The sequence below is a fragment of the Mesocricetus auratus genome, unplaced genomic scaffold, assembly GCF_017639785.1.
Source record: "Mesocricetus auratus isolate SY011 unplaced genomic scaffold, BCM_Maur_2.0 Super-Scaffold_100004, whole genome shotgun sequence".
NCBI classification, from domain to species: Eukaryota; Metazoa; Chordata; class Mammalia; order Rodentia; family Cricetidae; genus Mesocricetus; species Mesocricetus auratus.
In genome coordinates, this window is record NW_024429189.1 from 35,991,276 (window position 1) to 36,004,938 (window position 13,663).

A 13,663-nucleotide genomic window follows, 5' to 3' on the forward strand; every position below is an offset into this window, starting at 1 on the left:
AGTGGAGACTGGGTACTTGAAATGTAGTTAGTACAATTGAGGAACTGAATTTTAAAATCTCATTAAATATTAATCATTTGGAATTCAAATGGCCTAATGACTAGCAGCGACCACACATAATTTGTCAGTAAAACCTAAAATAGACTACACCAAATATCCTTGTGAATATCCAGGATCGTTTAATAAACTTTTCTACGGTTAATAAGCCTCAATATCACTAACTCTACTACTTTTAAGTGAAAACTAATATTGTATGTGAAAAAAATGTGCTGGTTTTCTTTGAACATAATATGGTTAGATGCTTATTTGTGCTATGGATGTAATAAACAATGTGTTAGTAAGATGCTTTGTTCAATTTGGGGGACAATTTGCTTTATTTGGGTTTGTTGTGAAGCCAGCCAACATAAAAAGGACACTACTCAAGGGAAATTATAGCAGATATGACTGAGCTGGGTACTTTATATTTACTTAGAATGTGTTAGACACCGACAGTATGAAGCTGAAGGGTAACAATAGTTGACTTCTATCTGTCTCCAGTTGGGCTACCAAGGTGTGCTGAGAAACCAGGATGGTAGCAATGAGCTTTTAATAGAATTCTCTCAGGAAAACGTCAGATGACTCCTTTCTCTGCCTGATCTTCCTTGTGTCAGATAATTTGACTAATAATATGTTTGCTTCTTTTTCTTATTCTCTCTACAAAACCTCTCATCCCTTCCTTCTGTACCTTCTGCCACAAAAAAAGGAAACAAAGGACGGGACAGGACAGGATACGAAAGGAGAGGAAAGGAAGAAAGGTCTTCCTTTACTTGTAAACACTGCAGTATGGTTTTCTTTATTTAAGACTTGAAAATGTTTTACTTATGAAGAGTATGAAAATTGTAAATTAAAAAGAAATTTTCTATGTTGATCCCAGGGTTATCCCCCTATAATTCCAGCCTCCTTAAGATGAGGTAGGAGGATCCCAAAACTCCTGCCAGTCCATTCCTTACAGGGAGAGCCTACCCCTCGTACAAAATAAAAGAAAAGAACCCAAGTTAGTATTCACTATCTGAACAGAATAAATAGAATTCATTTCTGCTTGTTTTATTTTCATATCCTTAATTCTTAAATGAGTAAAATTGTCTTTACACGCAAGCAGTTGAAAGCTACAATAGCTGAACTTCTCTCACAATTTATTTCTCTATGTTGGGGAGCTAAGCCTTTGGTGTGGTAGTGGCGGCGAGGCCGTTTGATTGACTGCACATGTGTGAGGGCTATGCGTACATTGCTCAGGACACCACTAAGCAACATGCCCTCAGAGACGCACTTCTGCAAAGAGTGGTTGACTCAAGCCCCACCTATACACAGCTCAGTTCCTAAAAATAGGCGCTCAGCTGCATCCTTTGGACACAGGGCTAAGATAAATTCAGCAGCCCCATCTCCTTGCTTCATAGACTTCAGTGGAGCTGGTCTCCACTCTGCTGCTAACTTTCAGGGGACTGGGAAACTTGCTGTATGTGAAGCAGGGAGGAACCTACTAAGTGAAGAATCGTCTATAGAGCATTGCCACGGAGTTAGGGTGGATTCTGGTACAAAGGTATGTGAAATACAGTCATGTGTATATGTGCCAAGGATATAAATGTTCTACTATCACCAAACATCAGTGAGAAATAAGTGTCAATTGTCATCATTATAAAGGAAAATGATCAGTTTGTATGTGTTCTTACAATTGTGCTTAGCATTGTTGGGTGAGAAATTAGGACCTCCTATGCTAATCTCTTTACAATAAATTATTTTCATGTTTAATATTAAAGAATAATGAGCCTAAAAACCAGTCATGAGCTAAGTGATTCTACAGTTTACATTCAGAAGGGAAATTGAAAAAAATGGCTTGTCCTTTAAAATAAGAAACCATTAAGAAATATGAATGATATATCATGGAACTGGATGAGGAACAGGAAGAATCTTAAATATTTTCAACTGTTTCAGCATTCTCACAGAAATGTAGGAAAGTTATTCTTTCCCAGTTATAGTTTGATTTAGTATATTTTGCTCTAGCTGTGGGCTTATGGCCTCTGGGAGTCTTACTAGAGTAAGGATTAAAGAATCAGGTTCCTTCATGTTTCTCAGAATTAAGGAAAGCACTGCCAGTTAGATAGATCTGCCAGCCCTAATTATGGTAACTACAAACTCAAATAGAGGAGAGGGAGATCGTACTTTGAAGGTATCATGCCCTATATACACTTTCAAATGGATTTTTTTTCTGTCTTCAATTGCCTGTGAACACCTTAATTTGGTCCTGTTGTGCTGTGTTTAGATGTTAAGAGACTGAAGTGATTTGGGAGTGACATTAGAAGAGAATCTCCTAAGACAGGGTGCAAAAGCAAGGACACTTTAAGATTGCATAATGCATGGTTTAAATTTAGCCAGCTGGTGCTGAACTGAAAGATATTTTATTTTTACCAGAGCTCTATTTGGTCACTGACACGCTGCACATTATTTCAAACATTTTAAAATTATGTGCTAAAGAGCCAAAGGGCAAGTAAAATATTTACCTCAACCGTATTCAGAGTTATGGACTTTTTAAATGAAAGAACACCTGTTGAGAATTTTAGACAATATTACAAGGGAGTGGAAAAGGTTGGAGCAGAAATTAGAAACTCTGCATTGTATATTTAAATATCTTTCTGCTCCTTTGATAGTTGAATATTTTCTCTTCCCGGTATCAACACATCAGCTCAGAACAAGATCTGTTTTTAAATATCACTCAGTGTTTCAGATGTCTGCAACATGGCAAACTGCCAGCTGCTTAGAGGAAACTGCAGACTGGAGTTTGGATGGAACCGGGTTTCTTTCACCCAGCATTGGGCATCTTTTTAGGTGCAGCTTCCCTTAAGCTCCTGAAAAAATGAAAGCTGACATTCTGTAATGACCATGGGAGGCTTTGCTTCAGAATGTGTTCCTGCAAAAACATCAGCACAGGCTTGCTGTCACCTGTGGTTAAAGAGAGCAGATGAGTTGCGTTTACGCAGGTCTGCTTTTGGGGAGAATGCCCACCAAGTTCATGGATAATTTACTGCTACTTACAGAAGTGCTGTCCCTGCTGTTTAATCCAGAATTCCAACTCTCACTGTGAATTTGCTCCAATTGAAAAACTTAACCACTTCCATGCAACAGGCTTGGTTTTGCTTACTTGAAAACGATTAAGCCTGATGGAATAATTTCAGGCCTTCCCTTGATGTTCTCTCCCTGACCTGCTCTCTCTCTGTGTCTCTGTCTCTGTATTTCTCTCTGTGTCTCTGTCTCTGTCATCTCTCTCTCTCTCTCTCTCTCTCATACACACACACACACACACACACACACACACAGAGGCACGCACACACTCACACACACAAAATCCTCCAGTATTAAAAAAGACCGTTGGGGAGGTCCATTTATAGCAAACAGACATGTAATTTCTGAGGCAGATTGACAAGAAGTACATGACAATATAGTTTCAAGATTTTCATTAGCAACCTGTGAGACAAGACTTAGTTGTAATTATCATGTCCTTTTTTATTTGAATCCCACCCAGTATTCAGAAAATATTCAAGTTACCCACTTGGAATTCAACTAAGTTATAATTTGCTTTTTATCATCTCTAAAAGAAACATTGGTTCATTCAACTGATGGTTTTATCCCTTGTAGAGTGGTAGGAAACATCACTCTTTACCAAACTAGAAAAGTCTTTTCTAGAACACTGATCTATTCCATGAAGATATGTGGTCTCTATATGGTTGAATTAAGTGTTTTCTTGTCCAATTCTGACGTCACTTCTAAGACATACATTGTATCCTTTCCTGAAACAAGCAATACTCCTGTTCCCAGATTCCAAATGAATATATTACACACTCAACACAACTCTAATGCTAGTACTTCACCTTACCAAGTGCCCAGAAGATATAGACTGAATCACACAAGATTACTTTGCCTCTGCAACCAATAGCTCATGCTTCTGGCATTTCCTCCTAGCTAAGTACTGATTCATGGTTTGCCACAGACCCTCCTCCTGTCACATAGTGAAAATGGCTTAGAGCACTTAGGAGTATGATCTGGTTTCTACCACTGTTACAATGAATAGATTATACTTACAATCTTTTATAAGATGGAAGAGATGCCCATGGCAAAGCATTGACTGATAGGCGAGAGTTTCTTACTCAGGCCACTCCCAAGACTAAGGGATCTCTGGAATGAACAGATTCACTGAGGTGCTAATAATGTTAATCAGAAAAGAACCAATCCCTGGAATAAGTTCCACAACTACCAGGAGCAAGCATAGGTAGACATTGCAGAATGTCTGTGGAAGCTAGAGTGAAGAAACATTTTAAGGAAAATCTTGGGGGAAGGGAGTTATGTCTTGTGTCTTCTCAGCCTATACTAGTTTCAGGTGTCAGAAGAAGGATTAAGACAGAACAGACCACCAAGAGAAGTATGAAATTGTTCCGGAAAGGTTGGGGAATTAAATATTTCAGATGGATGGGCTCCTTAAGGGTTACCATTTAGGGTTTGGTGCCAGCCTTTTATTTAGTGTCATTATTACATATTAATATTATGAATAAAAATATTAAATATATCATATGGTCAATATATTTATATCCTAAATATAATAACTATATATGGGGGACATACAATATATTTTATTGATTTACCTCATTAACTGTCCTTATCTTTACTATTTTACATCCTTCATGTGTGCCATTAAACTTGGAACTTTCACAATTTTCCTCCTATTATCCCTGACATAGAAACTTACCAAATCCTTCCCTTGGGATTTCTATGGTAAAACTCAGTTTGCATCCTCTCTTCCTTATGCAGAAATTGGAGGGGGAAAGAGTATTCTAAATATCTTATCCCTTGATCTAGTTTCTGAGCAAGCTACTCCCATCCGGAAGCTATGTCCCACTTTCCATCCCGGATTCTCAGGCCATCACATAAACAACACCACCACCAAGGATATCCCGAAGCTTTCAATGACATGAATCAGAAACAAAGAACAGATATTTGTTTCAAAATATGTGCTAAATATCCACAAGAAGCCCTTCTCTTTAAAATGCCTCCTACAAACTGCAGAATTAAAAACCTTTGTCTGTCCTCATTGGAATCCATCTCCTGCAAATTTTACTCCCCAGGGTGTTTTTCCATTTGCATCAGTAAAAGCACGAAGAGTAAGAACAATTAGGATGTGACTGACGATTGACTGTAGCAAAGATTTTATTTCCGTAGAATAAGCAAATATAGTACTTTGTGTTTCTTTTGATACATAAAATGACAATGAATTCATATTTAATAACATTTGAGATATTAGCAACCTCGATGAGGATAATGAAAATAGTCTAGGGCAGAGCGATTCACAACCTTCCTAATGTTGCAACCCTTTAAGCATTTCCTCATGTTGTGGTGACCCCTACCATAAAATTGTTTGAGTTGTTACTCCATAACTATAATTTTGCTAGTGTTATTAATGGTAATGCAAATATTTTTGGAGATTGGTTCTGCCAATAGTGTCATGACCCACTGGTTGAGAACCATTGATCAGGTGGGAAGGTAGCAGGGTAAATAACCCAAATTTCTGCTAGTGTAGTTTTATCTCTTAAAATATTGCTAATAATAACAGAAGTTTACGTTGGTAACACAAAGAACATCATGGCTGTTTCAACAACTGAAAATGCTAACTTACAGAAACAGAGCCCCTGGAAAGAGTTACCCGGAGTGTCAAGACAAAGCCCCTAGAAACCTACTACAGATTGCTGAGCTCAATTCCAGTGTTACTGCGCTTGCTTGGAGTCGTCATGGAATAGCAGCGCTGCCCTACACATATGGAGTACATTCGAGAGGAAACATCTTGAGAAAGTCTTTGCTTTGATTTGATTTTTCTTTTTTTAAAACACAAGCAACATTTTGTTGCTTTTCATATTGTATTTCATGTTTCTCCTGAAAATAAAACAAATTATCTAGAAGGGAACATAGTCACATAATCTGCAAATACTAAAAAAAACTGACAGTTACCTTGTGCTCCAGTTTTACCCTAGTGCTTTTGTTCCTTCTGCTTAAGATGAGAGCCTCTCCCTCACCTCTGATGATTTGTCTCTGTGAAATTGCCATTTATCTCTGCTCTTTTTGGCGAGCAGTCAAGTCCACCTTTTTCTTTCATGATTTTTCTAATTGGACTCAGAATATTTCTGCATTTTCTGGATGTGTCTGGGTATAGAAAAGTAGATAATTGCCAAAGTGCTTCAGGTATACATATAAGATAAAATAAATACAACACAAGAATTCATTGTGGGGATTGTTACTGTTTTATAAACATCCAATGCTATCTTCCCCCAAGTTGGAAAAAGTTGGCATAGATATTCGTACATGACCATTACTTATCAAAAATAATCATGTCACAAGTTTAATGTGCTTGAAGGCATGGTTGAATATTATAGCTTCTATCCACACATTTGATATGTGTCAGAAATTCGGTAAGGGTAGACTGGATATAAAAAAATGTTTAGATAGAGACTTTTACTCATATTTTTAATTATAAGAACTTACCAGTATTGAAATGAGATGCAGGTAGACCTCATAACATAAAGCACATGGGGTTTGGATAAACAGTGTCATGTTTAAAGGACTTAATGCATTATAACTTCATCAACATGGCTATTTGGTTGGTTTTGTCTGGTTTTAAGTTAACACTGACATAATAAGAATTCAGATTTAAAGTAACTAACTTATAAGTCACTTACACAAGAAATAGATGCATATGAACAACAAGTTATATAATTAAGTTTACCAGGGAAACAATGACAAATCTTTTTTGTAACGTTAAAACTCCCCCTAATGATTTGATTCAATGATTCTAGACAAGTGTGTGTATTCCCAAAAGGGGGGAGATTATAGCGAGTTTGTTCCATATCAGTAAAGGTTTTCAACTGCAGCTACAAGCTTTTCGTAGTTGCACTGCCCCTGCTTCCTCTGCACCCAGGCATTCCCCAGCATGCTATGGAGGGCAGAAGGCAGGAGACAAAAGGCAGAAGAAGGTAGAAGCAGGTGTTTTTCAACTGAACAAAGACCAGCAGGAGTCTTCATTGGAGCATGGAAACCAACAGCGACAGTCAGCATGTAGACATTTCTCTACGCTGCACCTTTCCAAGGTGCTCAGAAAATAGGCAGGACCCCTTGAGAGCCATGACTTCTTTAATAGGCAACATTGTCTGTGACCTGTAGGAATGCAAAACATTTATTTAGGGGTGGTATTGTGTGACAGCATGTCCACTTTCAGTCACTGACTCAACCTGAAGCAAAAATAATTTCAAGATTCATCATCTCCCCATCATACAGAGCTGGGCAACAGCTCTGCTTTGACTCTAAAACTTCAGAGAAGTGAAATTTGGAAGACATGTGTCTGTATCTAAGACACTACCTTTATTTTTCAAAAGAAATCGAATCCATCTCTGGCAATTTTTAAGTCAAAGATAATAAAAGTTCATCCTTTTATTTACTTTGTCATCCATGTTTAACTGACAACAGCTTCTTGATCCTGCCTTTTCTCTTGTTATTTCTTTTTCCTAGTTACATTCTGTTACCCTTACAAATACACACACTATTTATTTTTGTATTTTGTACCTATTCTTTTCTGTAAAGCATAGTAGTACCAATGCTTCCATATTTTTCTCTGTTTTTTCATATTCTTGATCAAAAGTCACTTGACTATTCAAAGAGCTATGGATAGTCCTCAGATAACAACCACTATCTGTGACATTATAATTATACATCATGTTATTTTGTGCAAAAAATTAAGGAACTTGACATAAATTTGTGTAAATATTTGAATTGATAAAGGTTAAAGTTAAATATGAATAATAGCAAGACAGTTCCTACAAGATTATTCTTCTAAGGGAATATATTGAAAAGGAATTCCAGGGTTGGTATATAAAATGGCATTTATGAATACAGTCTTTGTGTCTAAATCACTTAAAGTTAGAAAATGTTTGTAAATAATTGCTTCTGTCTCTCTCTTACACACACACACACACACACACACACACACACACACCTCTCTCTTTCAACCTCTCACCATTCAGTGCTAAAATACTTAGTTATGAAAGACCTCTGAAACATGTTCCTTTTTCTAGAATGCTAACCACTCTTGAAGTGTGTGACAGTTCCTTCAGTAGATTAGAGTCACACAAACAGTGTCACCTAGAGTCATAGGAAGTCCATATAACATTTCTCTAGGGACTATAAATGCTATTGTGTTCACCCTCACAGGTCAAACATGAACATTAGCACCAGCTCCTTGGGTTTCACTACTGGTTCCTACACTGATCAACTGCTGATATTAATCAGATGGACAACTCCACTCATTACCTAACTTGAAAATTAGATGCTGATAGAGTTTTTCCCCACAGCACTGTTCTAAGGATGGATATACCCATATTTGTAAAGTGACCACAATCATGTATGGCACACAGTATTAAGATTTGGTCTTTCATACCATGATTAGTATTCAATGGTATCATTATTGTAACTTAGTAGTCATTGTCAGTGTGTTACCAGGAAGCAGAGTAGGAATATCAAAATTGTAGGTTTCTCTGCTTAATCTTCAACACATCAATGCTCCAGAAACCTGTTTAAGCAAGAATTGTCTACCTGATTGAATAGGTGACTCTGTTGTTAAAGCAATCCTCACTTTTCACAGACACACTCTTCAGTTCAAATTAAATTTCTGTGCTTGCCAGAGTTGCAGAAAGCTATTACGTGCCCTCCTCCATTACAGTTATCCCAGCACTTTAAACAAATAACCTCTCTGTTATTCTTAGTGTCAGCATCACATTACCTCAAGAAACTAAACTCTGCACCAACCTCAGACCCAGTGACTCCAATTTTTCATCTGGAAGAACCACTGCCTTAGTCACTATTGTATGGCTGTGAAGAAACAGAATGCTGCTGAGAAAGTTGTTGAGAATTCTGTATCTGGATCCACAGGCAGAAAGAAGGGACTCTCTGGGCTCGGCTTGACTTTTTGAAAATCTAAAATTCTGTCTCCAGTGAAACATTTCCTCCATCAAGGCCACACCTCCTAATCCTTTCAAATAGTGACACTTCCTGGTGACCAAGCATTTAAATCTATGAGCCTGCGGGGCCAGTCACATTCAAACCACCATTACCACTCATTCCCATGTTGAACCTTGCAAATATTTTGACCTAGTTGCTGCACGCATAACATATTCTCAGATCATTATTTTGAATCTTCCGACATCTTCCACTCCTCAGTCACAATGGGAACTGATTGTGACCCTCGGGCCACTGTATGCATCCTCAGCCTGTAATGCCATTGCACCTCCTGTTGCTTTGGTCACCTCTTTTCCTCTGTGTTAGATGCCTTCACAGTCTCAACTGCAGTGTAACTGCAAAAAAAGTAAGAAGATCTCACACAGGAAAGAGGAAGTAAGAGGGAGAAAGAGAGCTGGGGGCCAGACTTTGGGAATCTTTGACAATCCACAGTAGACTAGGCAAAGCAGAATCCAATCACCCACTTAAGAGAAAGCAAAAGAAAGCAAAAGACAGTGAGCTCATAAAATGATACAATGCATTAGATGTGAGACAAGAAAGCCATGGAGACTAAAACAAATCATCAGATCAGAAATAAGGGAGATCTTGAGTCTTACACACAAAAAGCAGAAAGCAGAGGGGTAAAGATGGAAATGATGTGAATCTTTTGAATCTTTGAGGCTGCCTCCAGTGACATACTTCCTCCAGCAAGGTCACACATTCCAATACATCACTTGCAGTTCAAGTATTCTGTAACATGAAAAATAAAAGACCACAAGAACCCAAAGCTTGTTTTCAAGCTGAAGGTAAGGGAAGCAAAGCAGCTGGCCACTAGCTTCTTGATTCTACTTCAGGCTGCATTGGGCTAATCCTGTCTCTAGGAGCTCTCACCAAACCTCAGACTGTAACCTCTCCTCAGCGTGGTTGGAGAACAAAAGCCTCTTACTGAGACCTTGCTTCTGTCTTATGTACTTCCCTAATGTTGGGATTAAAGGTGGGAGCTATAATTCTCTTTTAGACTGATTCTTTCTTGTGTATATCTGGGTGATCTTGGACTCACAGAGATCTATCTGCCTCTTAATCCTGAATCCTAGGATTAAAGGTATGTGCCATCACCTCCTAGCTTCTGGATGCTGGGATTAGAGGTATGTGCCTGGCTTCTAAGACTTGTGGCTAACTTTGTTTCCTGAATCCTCAGGCAAAACTTAATAGAGCATAAAATAATGTATCACTACAGTATTCAAATACCCAAGACTTATGAGAGACATCTTATTCCAACCACCACACAGTGTGAATACTAATGGTATATGTTGGGAGTAGCAAGAATAAAATAGACTAAATGAAAAAGACAGTTTGGAAGGAGTTCCATAGGTTATCCATTGGGGGGTGCCATAGTGAGTGAGTGGAGGGACATGTGTGCATGCGTGTGTGTGTGTGTGTGTGTGTGTTTATTGTTTCCTGTCTAATTCTCTCAATAACTACATGCTCAAGCCTGAAATTTTGATGTGCACTGATACTTTCATTTCTCCTTCTATGAGACTTTCTCTTAGGCAGCCAAGTGTTTAGCCTGATGCCGTTTATCACATAGTCCTCAGAACCTGTACTGCTAATAAGTGTGGCTTTGAGTTTTGTGCCAAATTCTCTTTCCTCAGTAAGTACACAGTTCAAGTGTGTCTAGGGACATGCCTCCAAAACTCAAAACTCACAGATCAAGGAGAGGGCTGCTTCTGAGTACATGGTCCTTCCAAAAAAGATGGGATATATGTTTATGTAAGTGTTCACAAGCACACATGTACTGGTATTGTATCTCTTGTCTACATCCAACTCACTGGACTAAGATGCTGAGAGTGGTCATGAAGATATTCATGGTAAGAATTTTAATTGATTTTAATAATAAAAACCCAGAGTTACATATTGAGGTTAATTCTAAAAGATCAGAGAAGCAGAGCAGCCAGACACTAGTTCATACTTTTATGGAATCCTCAGACCAAAGAGGAGATTGTGTCTCCAAAATCTCAGACTGAATGCAATGAGCTCCCATCTCCTCCCACCTTATTTTTATCTCTCTGCCCAGTCATATCACTCCTGTCTCCACTTCCCTGGTTCTAGGATTAAAGGCAAGTAACTCCCAAATCCTGGGATTAAAGATGTGAACCGATACTGTCTCTCTTTCTCTTTTAGACTGGATCAATCTGGTATAGCTCACGGTGGCCTAGAACTCACAGAGATCCACCTGGCTGTCTCTCCAATGCTGGGATTAAAGGTGTGCACCACCACTGCCTGACCTCTGTGGCCAACTAATGGCTAGCTCAGTGCTCTAATGTTCAGGAAAATTTTATTTTCTAATAGTATTGTGTGGCTATATAATAACAGAAAAAATATCCTGGCAAAAAATAAATTGGAAGACCAACACTCACAGCAAACATTTTTTGCACAATTTTAATTTTCACATGCTCATGCGGTATGCTTATTTCACCCATACTCATAAATGGCAAATTTGGGGTGACAAGTTGGGTTTTATTGTGGGAGACTCATGGTTTCCCAAGCTAGGCATTTGTTTTTAATCTCTTAGAATCTTGAATTTCAAATTTCATATAAATACCCTGTTTTTCTTAAGAACTTCCATTGCAGAATTTGACATGCTTTTTAAATTTAATTTTAAATTAGAAACAAGGTTGCTTCACATGTCAATTCCAAGTCCCTCTCCCTTTCCCTCCCCTCCTCCCATGCCCTCCCACCAAACCCTCCAATATTCCCTCATTTCCCCAGGGATGGTGAGGCCCTCCATGGGCGTGTCCATAGTCTGTCATTTCATCCAGGGCAGGGCCTAGACTCTCCCTCAAGAGTTCAGGGTGAGAGTGCATCTCTCATTGTTGGGAGACTTGCTTTCTTACTTTGTGCTAAAACACACACACACACAGAGAGAGAGAGAGAGAGAGAGAGAGAGAGAGAGAGAGAGAGAGAGAGAGAGAGAGAGAGAGAGAGAGAGAGAGAGAGAGAGAGAGAGAGAGAGAGAGAGAGAGAGAGAGAGAGAGAGAGAGAGGAGAGAGGAGAGAAGAAAAACAGTGGGAACTAATAAATAATGGATTTTTAAATGTTATTTCAAGGTAAATTCAGGGTACTCACTGTATGTGACATGCAAAATGTTAAATTCTTGTGAAATTGTATTAAAATATTTTCATCTGAAACATCAGTTTGCTTCTTAGCAATCAGGGAATTCTAGTCACAGATAACAATAAAAATTTAGTAACATGTTCTACAAAACTGTTTGGATAAATTTGTCCTCACTGTTAGGAAAAACATCCACTTTTGCCTCCTAGAAATAGGTTTTACTTGTCCCATTCCCACAAGAAAGACCTGTAACAACCATTTCTGGTCACTGGCCAGCCATTGGAATTGAAAAACATATATCCTGCCATTTTGAAAACAGAGATTATTGAAACTATGGAAGACATGGTTAAACTACAGATCAGTGTGTTATGCAACAGAAGGAGGTATTTTATTGCTTAGAAAGTAGTTTAAAGTGTCTCAGATATTAAAAATAGCTTTGGAAAAGAAAAGAAATGATATCTAGCTGTACAGAATAAGCTCTCCTTTAGGGGCATTTCCCTAGAGGAGTAGGAGGGCAAACTATGTTGAATAGACCCACTGATAGTTTTTTGGTGGAGAAAATCAGTTTATAATCAGAAAGATATACAAAGCTGTAGATATATGAAGACTTTGCATGGAATTGTTAAAGAAGTCCAATCTACACTCGTCTTTCCTGCACTTGCTCTGTTGGGCCTCACTTTCTCTCCCTTCCTCTTCTACTATACTTGAATTTAAGTAGAATGAATCCAGAAAAACTTTGGCTTGAATGTGTTAATTGTGAAGTTAGGTATTGTTCTTTCAAGGTCTGTAAACAATTGTGTTAGAATTTTGATGGGGATCGCATTGACTTTTTGTAGATTGCTTTTAGTAAGAGGGCTATTTTAATATGTTAGTCCCACCAATCCATAAGCATGGGAGATCATTCCATCCTCTGATATCTTCTTCAATTTAATTCTGCAAAGACTTGAAACACCTGTCAAACAGGCTTTTCACTTGCTTGGTTAGAGTTACACATGGGCATTTTATTTTATTTGTGTCTACTGTGAAGGGTTTTTATTTCCATGATTTCATCTCAGCCCATTTTTCATTTCGATATGGGAGGGCTACTGATTATTTTGAGTTAATCTTGTATTAAACCACTTGGTAAATGGTGTTTATCAGCTGTAGGATTTACCTGGTACAATGTTTGGGGTCTCCTAGTATACTATCTTACTATCTGCAAAGACTGATGTTTTGACTTCTTCCTTTCAAGTTTGTATTCCCTTGATCTCCTTGAGATGTCTTATTGTTCTAGATACAATTTCAAGTGTTATATTAAATAGATATGGAAACAGTTGACAACTTTGTCTTGTTCTTGATTTTAATGGAATTGCTTGGAGTTTTTCTCCGTTTAATTTGATGTTCTCTATTTAGTTGGCTTTCTGTTTATTGCTTTTATTATGTTTAGGTATATCCCTTATATTCCTTTATCTCTCCAAAATTTTGATCATGAAAGGGTGTTAGATTTTTGTCAGAG

The 13,663-nt window shown here is 38.1% G+C and overlaps 1 protein-coding gene across 2 annotated transcripts in view; it reads left to right on the forward strand.

The window, feature by feature from the left end:
- The first annotated feature begins 1,376 nt into the window (after positions 1-1,376).
- The window catches only part of Xirp2 (xin actin binding repeat containing 2), an 85,705-nt gene continuing 73,418 nt past the window's right edge, over positions 1,377-13,663 (forward strand). The window contains exon 1 of one of the 2 annotated variants that reach the window (XM_013119849.3): positions 1,377-1,576. The gene's annotated coding sequence lies outside the window, so the exon portion shown is untranslated. The remainder of the gene's footprint in view (positions 1,577-13,663) is intronic. The other variant, XM_040745494.1, reaches the window with a different exon arrangement.